General features: G+C 45.1%; 1 long non-coding RNA gene across 2 annotated transcripts in view; it reads left to right on the plus strand.

Moving 5' to 3' along the window:
* Nucleotides 1-13,428: 13,428 nt before the first annotated feature.
* LOC147219704 (uncharacterized) overlaps nt 13,429-13,840 on the plus strand; it is a 6,988-nt gene continuing 6,576 nt past the window's right edge. For both annotated transcript variants that reach the window (XR_015108014.1, XR_015108013.1), the window contains exon 1: nt 13,429-13,619. This is a non-coding gene — a long non-coding RNA (uncharacterized LOC147219704). The remainder of the gene's footprint in view (nt 13,620-13,840) is intronic.

The raw sequence follows: 13,840 nt of genomic DNA on the forward strand, positions 1-13,840 counted from the left end.
TTATATATTTTCCTCTATAAGATCAGCTGGTCGTATTTGTCGGTGTGTGCTTTCCTACCTGCGGGTCCCGGTGGGTCGGCGCTCTTCTCTGCAGGCCCCCCCCGCCCGCCGCCGCCGCCGCCGCCTCCGGGGTCGTCCAGAACCGACTTACTTCCTGTTCTCCCCCCGACCCGCAGCACGGAGGCGCGGCGTGTGGGCAAGTCAAGAGGCCAAGGAAGAGTATCCTCCTCCAGGCTATAAGACCCAATCGATGAATATCTCTCTCCCTCACACACACACACACACACACACACAGAGCTGGACAGGAAAGTGTGATAACTTTCTCCAATGAATTAGAAAAACAAGCAAACGAAGCTGCTCACTACCGCCCCCCGGTGGCCAGAAGTGGAAATGCGCTCTGTAATCAGGCTATCCTCCGAAAAATGAATGTGTAAATTGTTTAAAAATCAGAAATTCAGTGAGGAATCAGTTGTTATTATAAATTACATATATTATATAATAAAATTGTATTTATAAATAATTAACATATGAATATTATAATGTGGAATTTGAAAAAGTAACAAAAAAAAAAGTGAAAAAGTTAGTTATTTAGACTTTACAGGTATGACAGCAAAACACTGCCCTTGAAAAACAGAAAAGTTTTTTTTTTTTTCTCGTTTACATCGCTGCTTTTCTTCATTTCATCTATCGATGTATTTTCTTCCCATCAAGCGCTCTCCGAAACAGTTCCGTTCCAAAGTGACGTTTAAATGGCATTCATTGGAAAGCGTTATATCACAGAGTTATTCTTGCTCACTTTAAATCCTCTGTTCCAGAGCAGCGTTTGGTTTCCTTTACTGAACTCAAACACTGATTCTCAAAGCGGCGGATTTGCTTTCAATCAGAGCCGTCCTTCATCTGGCCTTCTTCCTCACCCTCGTCTTTGATCGGCGACGCGACTCAGACGTTAAGCGCAAACGCGGCGCGCGACTATTTACATTTACGACGTTTGTCAACCGAGAGGTCGCCGAAGGCTACGGCGCGCCCGGATTCTCGTCTTCATCACCTTTGACATGATTCGCATAAGAACCGGCGCTCGGCAGCACGTCGCGTCATTTTAGACAGACGTCGGCGTTCTCCAGATGGCCGTCGCCGTGACACCGACACCATTCTGAGCCCGTATCCATGCCCTTGGTTGCCGCCGGCGGGAAATGAGAGTAAATTGAATCGGCGGTTCGACTGACAGAAGCGTTATTGCGTGTTTTTCTTTTTTTTTTATTTCTGTTTTGCCTGTCAGCGGACAGACCTTTCAGTGGGAGACGGGACGAAAATATCGAATCCGATCGCCGGTTCGCCGACGACGCGAAAGAATATTCCATCGATGAAGAGACGACGCTATTTTCAAGTGTCCGCGCCGCTGCCGCTGTACTACCGCGCCACGCCTCCTGACATTTCCGTCGCCCGCCTGTCTGCGAGGAGGATTACGCTGAAACAATTTTCTCTGAACTTGCCGGAGGGGTTTTACACGGGCCGATGAAGAAGCCATTACATTTTGGGTCACATTGGTTTAACCTCCTAAATCCAGAAACCCGCCACCTCTTCTGAAGGGCATGTTTCCTCCGAACATATATATATATCTATATGGATATAGATATACATATCTATATAGATATGTAGATGCGTATATACATGTACGTATCTCAATATATATTTGTGTATATATAGAGTGCATGGATGTGTATATTCATATATTTGTGTGTCTATATGCTTGTTTTTGTGTATATATATGTAAGTATGTACATATGCATATGTATGTTTGTATATATATATGCCTATATGTATATTTATATATGTATGTACATAAGTATGCATGCATATATCTGTATAGATGTATTTTTGTGTGTATACCTGTATATGTACAGGACTGTGTCAGAAAACTAGAATATTGTGATTAAAGTTCTTTATCTTCTGTAATGCAATTGAAAAAACAAAAATGACTTTTTCATGATATTCTAATATTTTGAGATAGGATTTTTGAGTTTTCTTAAGATGTAAGCCATAATCAGTAATATTAAAATAATACAAGGCTTGCAATATTCACTTGATTTGTAATGAATCCAGAATGTATGACATTTTTGTTTTTTGTTTTTATAATTGCATTACAGAAGATGAAGAACTTTATCACAATATTCTAATTGTCTGAGACACACCCGTATTTATGTATGTTTGTGTCTATATGTACGTATATATGAGATGAGATGAGAACAACTTTATTTATCCCGATGGAAATTGTTGTGCCAGAGTTTCAAGCAAAAACATAACAATAATAGGTAATAGTAGAAAGGAGGGAGAATAAGAAATACAACAAAATATAAATTGTCAAGGTTAAGGCTATCAAGTATATGTATGCATGCATATGTATGCATATATGTATACGTGTATATGTATAAGTAGATATGCGAATATGTGTATATGTATAAGTATATGTGTATATATGTGTGTCTATATGCATGTGTGTATGTCTCTGGATTAATGCATACATAACATCATAAAGTGACACCATTAATCTCAGCTGTAAGTAAAAGTGCTTGCAAATTGAGGTTTGACTTTTCGACTTTTGCTGCAGCGGCTCACTTTGCAGAGCGGACGTCCCTCCCGTCGGAAGGTTGGCGGTGTGATTCCCCGCCGCCTCCCGTCTGGTTGCAGAACGGCGCTCGGGCAAAACACCGAACCCCGACAGGCTGGTTTGCACGTCTGCCGCCATCAGTGTGTGACTGGGTGAATGCTGTCTCGCCGCGAGGTGTGAAAGCGCCGCATAAGTGGAGAACGTTTGCCATTTGACTTAGCATTAGCATATTTAACAGCCACAGGGCTGGATGCTTCATGAATGAGAATAAGAGTGTTTTCTTTTATCACAAAATATGAATTTTCCTATCGTCCTCATACGAGGACTGGGTTTTTTTTTTTTTTTTTTTTTCCAAAGTGAGACGTGCTTTTTGCATGACCGGGAAGTGGAAATGTACGCGTGCGATTGAATCAAGATGTTGGAATTGAGAATAAGTGATAATGCTTTAATTAAAAGTTGTTAAACGCACAGGAAGGTCAACAAGAAAAGACAAACAGAGAGGAAGATGCTAACATGCTAATTCATATTTGCATTATACGCTGAGATGAAGGCGCGATGATACGCTAACGCTATCGGAGCACAGATACAATCTGCTCGCGTATCATATTGTGGAATCACATGACCTCGGCGGGAGCGAACCGGACGCTTCCCCCCCCTCCGTCAGAGGCGGCGTCAACGTCGGCGGTTTAGTCGAGATAAAAAGACGTAAGTCGCCAGATTAGAGTGTGTGCCGTGGGATTGTACGTGCGGCTCGTCCGAATATTTGTACACTCCTCAGACGTTCGCTTCAGATCGGCCCGAGTGTATAGGAGAGTAAACAGTCGCCCCGGAGGCAAACACAGAGAAGATGAGGATATAATGTAAATGTTAGCTTTTAATTCGCTTCTCCCCCGAGGACACGGCTGTCAAGGTCACTCGCCGCCGCGGCCCTGAGTCTCTCTCACCTCCGAAGCAAATGAGCGCCGTGTCATCTCGCCGCCGCCGCCGCAGGGACGAGGGCGAAATGGCAGGAGGGGTAAACATGGGTTCACGAGGTGGCGGTGAAGTTTATTTTCTTTTTTTTTTTTTTTGTTTACTCCAGCCCGCAGGTCATGTTTTCAGGGATTTCAGCTGCAGCTTAAATAAATATGGTATTGTGTTTTTTTTTTTTATGAAATATTGCAGCTCTGGACCTCACAAGGTCACGTAAAATTGTCACACGGGCTAGCTAGCGGTTACGCGCTACGGATCAGAAGCAAATTATAAAACGGAGACGCTAAACGCCGTCCGCGTGACGCATCCAAGTGTGGATCCGTCACTTTCCGTCGGCTAGATTGTTTTCCGATGATAGCGACACTTCCGTCTTTTGTATTCTGGTGTAGTTCAGTTGGATAATATGACTTTGTTTACCTTAAGCCACGGCTTCTCAGATATTGTGTCGCGCTCCTCTCCGGATGATAAGAAAAACGGTGAGAGACGGAGATAATGAGACAAACGAAAGTCACCCGATAGCTAAGATGAGGAAATATGACGAAGCGTACGTAGCGCTCCGCTTCACTGTGACTACGGAAACACAGATGTGTTTATTGAGTCTAAAAAAATGTAGACAAATTTAGACAAATTATAGTATTTCACCCTTGCTTTTTTTTTTTTTTTTCCATTCTTATCCTTGACGTTGTTGTTGTTGTTCTCTCTGCTGCCTGTTTATTAGAGGATGTCTTTTGCTGACTTCTAATTGTCTTCTACTTGTCTCTACTTATATTTTGATTAATATTTATTGATACTGTATCTGTTACACTGCTATACAAAAGAATTTCCCCTATGGGGATCAATAAAGTTTATCTAATATTTCTTCTTCCTGGGGGGGCTAACAGAAAATTATTGAGCACAGCCTTAAGCTAACGTAGATGCTAGCATGGCTACCTACGAATTATTGTTACCGAAGAAAAACACCTCTACGATCATAATCTATCCGAGAAATGTCAAGGAGGCCTCACAAGTTTTAACCTTTTTTTTTTTTTTTATTTTGGTCATTTTTAAACCTGCTTTCTTATTGTTGTCAATGTTTTTTTTAAAACATTAATCACCCTTAATTAATATTGTTATTGTCCATTTTTTTTTTAACCTGCATTATTTTGTTGTTTTTTTTTCTTCTTACCTGCAACATTATTGTTCTTGTTGTTGTTAATGTTTTTTTTTACCCTGCATTACTATTGTCGTTTTTTTTTTTTTTTCAACCGGCATTATTATTGTTGTCATTGTTGTTGTTAATGTTTTTTTTGTCATTTTTTTTGTTACATTCAACATTATTGCTGTTTTTGTTGTTGTTGTTAATGTTTTTTATCATTGTTGCTGTTAACTTTTTTTTTACCGATATTATTATTGTTGTCATTGTTGTTGTTAATGTTTTTTTATACCCTGCATCATGATTGTTGTTCATTTTTTTTTCTTTTACCTGCAATGTTATTGTTGTTTTACTTCCACACAGTTGAATTTTTGCCTTTTTTGCAGGTGAAATTTCATTGAAGTATTGAAGCGGAGGAATCAATCATTACTATTGCATTACTATTGTTGTTTTTTTTTTTTTCAACCGGCATTATTATTGTTGTCGTTGTTGTTAATGTTTTTTTTTTTACCCTGCATTGTCATTATTGTCATTTTTTTTTGTTACATTCAACATTATTGCTGTTTTTGTTGTTGTTGTTAATGTTTTTTATCATTGTTGCTGTTAACTTTTTTTTTACCGATATTATCATTGTTGTCATTGTTGTTGTTAATGTTCTTTTTATACCCTGCATTATGATTGTTGTTCATTTTTTTTTCTTTTACCTGCAATGTTATTGTTGTTTTACTTCCACACAGTTGAATTTTTGCCTTTTTTGCAGGTGAAATTTCATTGAAGTATTGAAGCGGAGGAATCAATCAAAGGCCCAGGGGGGAAGCGGAGCCGTGGGACGTCGGCGTCGGCGGCGCGGAGCCGAGCGGGCGAGCGGACGGGCGGGGATCGAACACCCCGAGGTTTTGGTTTGGATAAAGCGAGAGAAAACGACAGCAAACCTGGAAGGCGGCGGAGCGAAGAGAACCAGAGCGGCGGATTTTATTAGCCGGTAACGGGAGGAAACCAAACCGCAACGGCGACGACAAAGACAGTAATTAAACACTAATTACACAACAAGACACGGGCGGCGCAGCGGGGGCGCCGGTTTACACGCGGGTGGAGACGATTAACGGGCGGGAAGTCCAAATGTCCCGGGCGCGCCGGCCGACTGGTATTTCGATTGAAAAACGACTTGCTATTTTTCCGTCGGGGGAAATCCGGCCCAATTAAATTCCCTAAAAGAATGTTCCTCCGGAGGCTCGGAGGACGAGCGGGGCCAGCTTGTGATTTGTCTAATACGCCGCAATCCTGCAGATCCGTGTTTGTTTAGAAAATCAGCCCGACCCGTCTCGTCCGTCGATTTGTCTTGTGCCCGAGACAAAATGTCACCGGCGACATCTTTGTCCTGGAAAAACAACGTCCCGGCGGGAAACTTATCGGATTTTTGCACCTGTAAACAAGCAGGCGGGATTGTTCGCCTCCAGACTTGTGAGCGCTTTCATGAATATGTGGCGCTTTGATTGGTCCAGGCTGAAACCGCCGCCTCTCGGCCAACGGCAGCGAGGAAAGGCTGCAACGCTGAACGAGTGATGTTTTTTAAATAAGGTCAAGCAAATAATAGAAATGATAAATGTAGTCATCGACGAAAGAGCATATCGTTCATGCTTTCGTGGCAATTTCAAAGACAAATGTCAAATCTAGCGCCCCCTGGTGGCCGGTCGGTGCATTACATATATTTCTGGGCTTGTTTTTAAAACAGGAAGTGATGTCACTTCCTCTTCCATCTTGCCCTTTGCAGCTGCCACGTGTTTCCAACAGTAAGAGATTTCACCTCCCTTTTAACGGTTTATCGATGGCCTCTTCATCAATTCCTTGTTCTTTACTGGTTCCTCTTTATTTCACAACTTTGTTTGATGCACAGCACCTTTGTTTGTTTGTTTGTTTGTTTGTTTGTCTGTCTGTGGACCGTGTCGACGTCTGGATTAAACTTCGGAAAAGTCAGTGTCTAGACGCCTGTGTAGCTCCTCATATGTCTGGGAGACGACGCTTAGCAGGGAGGGAACGAGATTATTTTGAAATAGCATATTTTGCTGCTGTGTGTGTGTGTGTTAGTTAATCCATTTTTGCAGTTTTGCTGTGAGTGTGATAGAAGAGGATGAAGGTTTGATGACAACCTGCATGAGAAGGAAGACAACTCCTGCTTTTCTGCCTTTGTTCAGTCATTATATTGTGTTTTTAGAATGTCTTAGATTTAAGATTCATTTGTTTTGTTGTAATTTTTAAGATACATTGTCAATGTGCGGTGCAAGGAAATTATTATTTTGCTGTCTGCAATGCATTTTGCAGAACAAGTCAGCCACGGAGGCGCCGTGTTGTGCAAGAAAAGAGAGAAAAATGGAGGACAAAGTGGGGAGAAAAAAAGCCACTCCGGAACTCCTAAAACTTTCAAAAATGTTCATTTAACGACAAATGAAATCAACATTTTGTTTGCAGCGCTGGCGTTTTTGGTTTTCAGTCCACCAGCGACGAAACACCTTGTTTTGCTTCATTGACCTCGCCTTCGATCCGCCCCGAATCTGAAATTCAACAGTTAAAAATCCCTTTACTTTTACAATCTGCCTTTTTCATGTTGTTGTTGTTGACATCAGGCGGGTGCGTGACCGGTGCCGTCACGCTGCCCGACACCGTTGCACGTGACGCCCTCTCGTTATGCGACATTAATCTCATACCGGATGATTTGTCAACACGTTGTAATGTGCCAGGAAGAGACACGCCTGAGGTGTGTGTGTGTTGGGAAGCAACAGGGGACGACAACAACAACAACAACAACAACAACAACAACAGAAAAGGTGTGAGTGCACGGCTTTGTCTGCGAGGGTGAAACCCGAGACGGAGATCCAGCGGACGTCTCCTGTCAAGATGGCAAACCTCTGGGAGACTCGTGCTGAATTAAATCCGCGCCAAGCTTTTTCTCCATAATTGATGGGATTGTCCGCGGGCCGGATTAACAGGAAGTGACAGTTTTGTTGAGATGGGAGGTTTGGCGGGGCGATCGAGCCGGTTACAGGCCTGCGTCGGACGGACGGCTCGTCTTCAGTGAAGAAACTCGTGGAATTATCATTTGAACGGCTTCTTTAAATAGATGACCAGGAAGCGTCCATCGGAGTTGAGATACAGGAACCTTCGCTACTTTACGAATTTTCGCCATCTGTACCTTTTTTTTTCGCAATTCGGTTCTCACAATTGTTTTTGTGATGAAATTCCAATACTCTAGCCTAAGAAGAAAAAAAAACTGAAAAATCAAATTTATCTGAAATTCATTTTATAAAATAGAATATCTCCTTTGCTAAACAGAGATACCCAGAATCGCCAACTTTCATTGTACCCGTGCAAGATCTCGGAATAACATTGGCTGAGTAGATCCGTACTCGGCGTGCTATTGGCCGATCGAGCATGTTGCTCCCTTCCTCACGTTGATTGGTTCTCTGGGAGAAGCAGCTGATCTCCTTGTAGGTTGTGCCAAGCATACATGTCCTGTTCCACTTCTCTGCCACTGTCCACTTTGTGCTATTTGTGAAAGTGTTTTGAGAGATGAGCTGAGATGAGAACAACTTTATTTATCCCGAAGGAAATTGTTGTGCCAGAGTTTCAAGCAAAAACATAACCGCAATAGAGAATAGCAAGAAGGAGAAGGCTATCAAGTGTTTTAAGGTCTTAAGTACAACATCTTGTTCTTATTTGGGGAAACATAGAGCATAGAGTACATAGATGATGTACATCAAATGCATCAAATGATGCATCAAATGATCTATGATGCCTCATTTTGTGTTGTACGTTACAATGATCAAAAAGTTTTTAGGTGTCTTGTATGAGAGTGCGGGAAGCGTAATCCAGTCAATGGTGGGTTGATAACAGTTTGCCGGAAGTTAGTAAGGGTTGAGTGAGGCTCGTCGAGGGTTGATATTTCAGTAAATGCCATCAAAATGATCACGTCTCTACTTTGCGGAAGAACCGAAGACATTTCTGCGTCACGTGAAACAGAAAGTGAACTTTTGTTATTCCGCAGGGGGAGAAGCGGCGGCGGCGGCGGCGACACCGACCCCGGCCTCCGCCAACCTCCCGAGGGCCGATTAGCAACCGGACGGCGCAGATGTCGGTAATATCGGCGCTCTGCTCCCTCTGGGATTATCCGATTTCGGCGGACGGAACCCGGAGTGAGTACCCCGCCTCCATCTCCATCCAACCATGTTAATTATAGCCGGACGTATTTTTAGAAAATACGGGGCCGATTTATTTCCCGGGCAAAGACGACAGGTGTCAGGAGGGGGAAGAAAGAAAAGATAGTGAAAGCTGCTTAAAGTTGTCGAGGGGGGGGGGGAAGAGGGGGTTGACACTCGGAGCGGGACGCCGCCTGACAGGTCTATTTGTGAATTTCTCCCGGAGGCTGAAGTGCAGTCGAGGTCGCCGCCGCTTTTTGACACGACGGAGCCGAGGAATCCGCTCGGCGAGATGGGCTGCGAGGGCAGGGCGACTCGGGGTGTCATCGGATGATAATCCAGGGCGCGGAGGAAAATCAATGAATGGTACTTAAAGTTAATTAAAACTTTTTTTTTGAATAAATGGAAAAGAGTCGAGTGCATTTGAGGTGTTTCCTCCCGAGGTCGGGCGACGGTACCAAAGGGCGTCGGTTCGGGATTAACGAAAAAAAAAAAACGGGTTCAACTGGAAGTCTGTTCCGACTCCGGCCGGTGAATTGATTTCAGGGTTTTTTTTTTTTTCGGGGGGAAGGAAAGGAAGCCGGGGGGAGGAAGGGTTTCACTTCAGCAGGAGTGAAAGAAATACAATAAGAAATAAAAGCTGTGAAAGGAAGGGGGGGGGGGGGGGAAAGCCGTAATACAAACGAGAGAAAATCCTGTATGTGAAGTCGTGGATTTGGGGGTTTGTGTTGCCGTGGTTACCTCGAATGTAGCGGAGGAGACGAGATGTGTTGATACAGCCGTCGGCGTGATTGACGGGTCGCTGTGGGAGAAAGTCGTCCTCCCCTCGCCGTTTGGCTCCGGCCGTCTTTCCGCGGCTTATTTTTGGGCTGTTTTGCGTCGCCATGGTTGCAAAGACCTACCAAAAGTCCAGTAATCATCCGGATCTCCGAAAACACCGCGGGTTCGCCCCGAATCGCCTCCCCGTTCGCTCCCTTGGGTTTCTTCGCTCGCTCTTTTGCCGGCCGTCGTCGCCATGGTTACCCAGAACGTTACCAGAAGCCACCCCGAGCCCGAGATGCGCTAAATTATCACGGTTTCACGCGAATCTGCCACCCATTTGTTTCCTGTGGGTGTTTCTGCCTTGGCCGTGGTTACCTAAGGGTCCTGCCCGCGGACGCCGGATGAGCGACCTTAAATTGTCATTTGGTGACGTTTCCTCCTATTTTTCCCACCAATTAGAAAAAATATCCTCATCAGGAGACGATCATTAGCGGCAGCGCGGCCGATTGTCCGTCAGCGAGCCTGTCAAACGCCAACGTCTTGGTTTTTAATTGGCGGTTTCCATGGAAATCCTCGCCATTCTAGCCCCGATCTCACCTCGTCCTCTCAGGACGCGTGTTATCGATTTCGTCCTCGACTTATTCGACCCTTTTTGCCGTCGTTGGCTAACGTCTCACCTCATGTTCTTTAAAACAATCACATTTTACTTCACAGCGTCTTATTCCGTCTCCTCAGGCCTGGGGGTTAAAACGCCGTTTTTCACCAAAGGTCTGCTTTGACAAGACGATAAGCTAAAAGCTAAGCTAAGGATGCGGGTGGGTGGTCGTTCCGGTAGAACTGATCAATCGCATCCGAGTCTCGACGGTTGTCCACGGGGGAAGGAGATGATCATGAATTAGTCTAAACTCTCTCTAATGATCGCATCTTTCCACCCAGGGTGTCCAAAAACGGGATATAAACAAGTCCCAGTTAGCGGAAAGCTGGTCTATTCATAGACGTCCATTAGCGCCGGTGGCTAATGGACCCGCCGCTACCTGTCTGTTCGGGGGTGTTTCATTGGACGCTGCCGAGGGAATCTCATGTTTTCACGGCGCCTCCGAGATGATGAAGCCATTAGGACTTTGTGGAGAACACGATACGTTCCCAGCTGTAATTTGTTTGGTCCGAAGGATTAAATGAACTCGTCTTTGGGATTTCACCCTTCCCGTGTCCCCGTGTCACCTTGGGCGCCATTTTTACCCGAACGTGGTTGGACGAGGATCGATACCCTCGAGTGTGTGAAGTGGCGGGCGACGTCCTCCCGAGGGGAGCCGCCATCTTGAATATTTCTTGTTGTTTTCCTTGGGTAAATTATGATTTTTTTTTTCCCCCCCCCAAACTTTGATTTTTAATTATAACTTTTGCCGTTACATGAGATCTATCTCTGTTTTTCTTGTTTTGCCGAATCATTTTCGGGGATTTTGAGATGAACCCAGGAAACGTATCGAGGGGAGAATCGATTTACCAGATTTAAAAAAGAAACAAAGTAGATTAAACCAGAATCCTGTTTTGTTTTTTGTTTTTTTTCCCCCTTACGTGTCACCTTGGGTGGAATTTCCTCCGAATGCGGTCGCCTAGGATCAATACTCCTCTGGAAGGGGGGGCGAGATAATGGATCCCTCGCCGTGTCCGATTCCAGCGTGTTAGGTAAAGTCTTCCTCCCGTTCCTCCTGCGGTTTGTTGGAGGTGGATCATATCAGCTGCTTGTTTTCCATCCGACTCCGGCTGATATCACACCAGCCGCCCAGAAAACTGGAACCCCAGGGAAGGGGAAGGAAGGGGCATACAGCACAAAGATGCAACATTGGTGCCATAAGGCGCTGCATTCAGGGACCCCTTCTTCTTCAAGTACCTTGCAATTTTGTCTTTTTGTCGGTGACAGCTGCAGTCGGGTCCTTTGGGCTCGCATTGGTACATTCCAGCCGGTTGGTACATTCCATGGTTGGAAGTGCTCAATCCGTTTATGGGCGTTGTGTCGCCTCCGTTCAGCTCCCCAGATGTTGGCCCTCGTTGTTTCGGGCAACTGGAAAGATGGTAGTGTCTGCAGAAAAGCGGTTGTGGTTGGTGGTGATCTCCTGCGCTCGCCGCTCATCGTGGCGGATGATTGATCATCTGAAGTGACGGGATGTGGTGCCAGCTGTGGTGCAGAGACGTGGGACAGATGTTGTCCTTGTGCATCCTGTGGCACGAAGGCATGCTTTGCAAAGAGTCGCATCCTATTCGACATATTTCAGCATCGTTAAATTTCGTGAGTTTTTTCCAAATTGGTCCAAAACTCTTGCATTCGATGAAATAAACACTTTTGGAGCTGTGTCTTCTCAAGTCACAGCTGGATATCGGTTTAGATGATACAAGATAATACTTTATTGATCCCCATAGGGGAAATTCATTTGTCACAGCAGCGCAACAATAACAATAAAAATGAATATAAAAATAAGAGGCAATTAAAAAGGACAAGGACAACAACAAGGATAAAAAAAATTGAATGTATGAGGAAGTCTGGAGAGGCAGAGAAGTCTGGTAGACTGGCGCAGGACATGTATGCTCACTGTGAGACAGCGGTGCGGTTTGCTGTAGGGGTAACAGAGAAGTTCAAGGTAGAGGTCAGGGGTACGAAGAGATAGAGGTCTGTCCGCCAGAATGAAAGAAAAGGTGTATTAGACTGCGATGAGACCGGCGATGCTGTATGGACTAGAAACAGTGACAATGACTAAAAGACAGGAGGCAGAGCTGGAGGTCGCAGAAATGAAGATGTGGAGGTTCTCTTTGGGAGTGACCAGGGTGGCTAGGATCAGGAACGAGTCCATCAGAGGGACGGCGCATGTTAGATGTTTTGGAGGTGGTTGGGTCATGACCTGAAGAGGGATAGAGAATATATTAGTAGACGGACGTTGGAATTGGAGCTGCCGGGCAGGAGGTCCAGAGGAATAGGGTTGGATGGAGAAGGTTGAGTCGCCGTGGCGACCGCTGAAGGAAAAAGCCGAAAGGAAAACAGGAAAAAGTGTAGAATCACATCTTTGTCAACCTATATCAGCACCGCAAACCAGCTCTTAACAGTTCAGTAGTTTTTTTCCAAGTGGGTCCAAAACACTTGGACTCAGCAAAGTGCCTCAAAGGGGTGGAAAGTCCACTTTGGATCAACCAGCTTGTGCGGCTGTCAGGGACGCAACCACAGCTACAGAAATCGCCTTTTTTTTTTTTTCCCTTTTTTCAAATGTATTTATTTCCGACAAAGCCTTTTAGGAAAGGAGGAGTGACTAAGTGACTCCTGCGGAGCGTCGGGGAATCTAAATTCCGATTTGAACGAACGCGAGGGGACTTTTGGTCATGTTACCACGGCAACGACAAACAAAAAAATGGCAGCAGAATGAGAAGAATGATCGGATAATGTCCTCGTCAAGATGTTCTCTCTCTAATCGCTCATTTCTACCAAGCCGACTTTTATTTTGGAAACCCGTCCAACTTGACAGGAAGCCAATTGTCCGCCGTCCGACCCGAACGGCCGCTCCGCTCGATGTTCAAACGGCGCCGTGATTAGCGACCAGAAACGCCTACCGCTAATCGTGTTTCCTGAAAGACTTTTCCCCATGAAACATCCAGCCTCCCGCTGAAAGCGCCACAATGGCCGCCGCGGCGAGAAACTCATGGAGCTGCTGTCGGGCACAGATGGCGGCAGGGGGCCGCCGGCGGGGAGTCATTCACATCTGCCATTAATGTTTGATAACCAGTAGACGCTGCGCTTTCTTTTTTTTTTTTTTTTTCACTCCGGTGGTAACTGATGAGCTCCAGACAAAAGGCCGGTTCGAACGCATCGGGGGAGTGGAGCGCCGTTTCGGGAGCGGAGGATGGAGACAAAGGTGCTGTCCGGGAATAAGAAAGGCGGGAGGTTTCTCGCTGCCGAGCTCTGATTTGTCATCAGGTGAGGAAGAAACGGGCTCTTTGTCTTCTATAGAAACTCCATCCAGCAAATCCCCATATCGACCCATTTCTTTTACAAACGTTTGTATTCCGCTGGAGGCCTTTCTGTGTGGAGTCTCCAGGAAAACACGCCAGAGGTTCATTGGAGACCCTAAATAATCCATAGGTTTGAAAAGGAGGGTGAATGATTGTATGTCAGGAGCGTAGCTTTGTCGTCATTCC

Source organism: Fistularia commersonii, chromosome 24 (genome assembly GCF_037954325.1).
Source record: "Fistularia commersonii isolate RoL2024-O1a breed Wild chromosome 24, RoL_Fcom_v1.0, whole genome shotgun sequence".
Taxonomy (NCBI): Eukaryota; Metazoa; Chordata; class Actinopteri; order Syngnathiformes; family Fistulariidae; genus Fistularia; species Fistularia commersonii.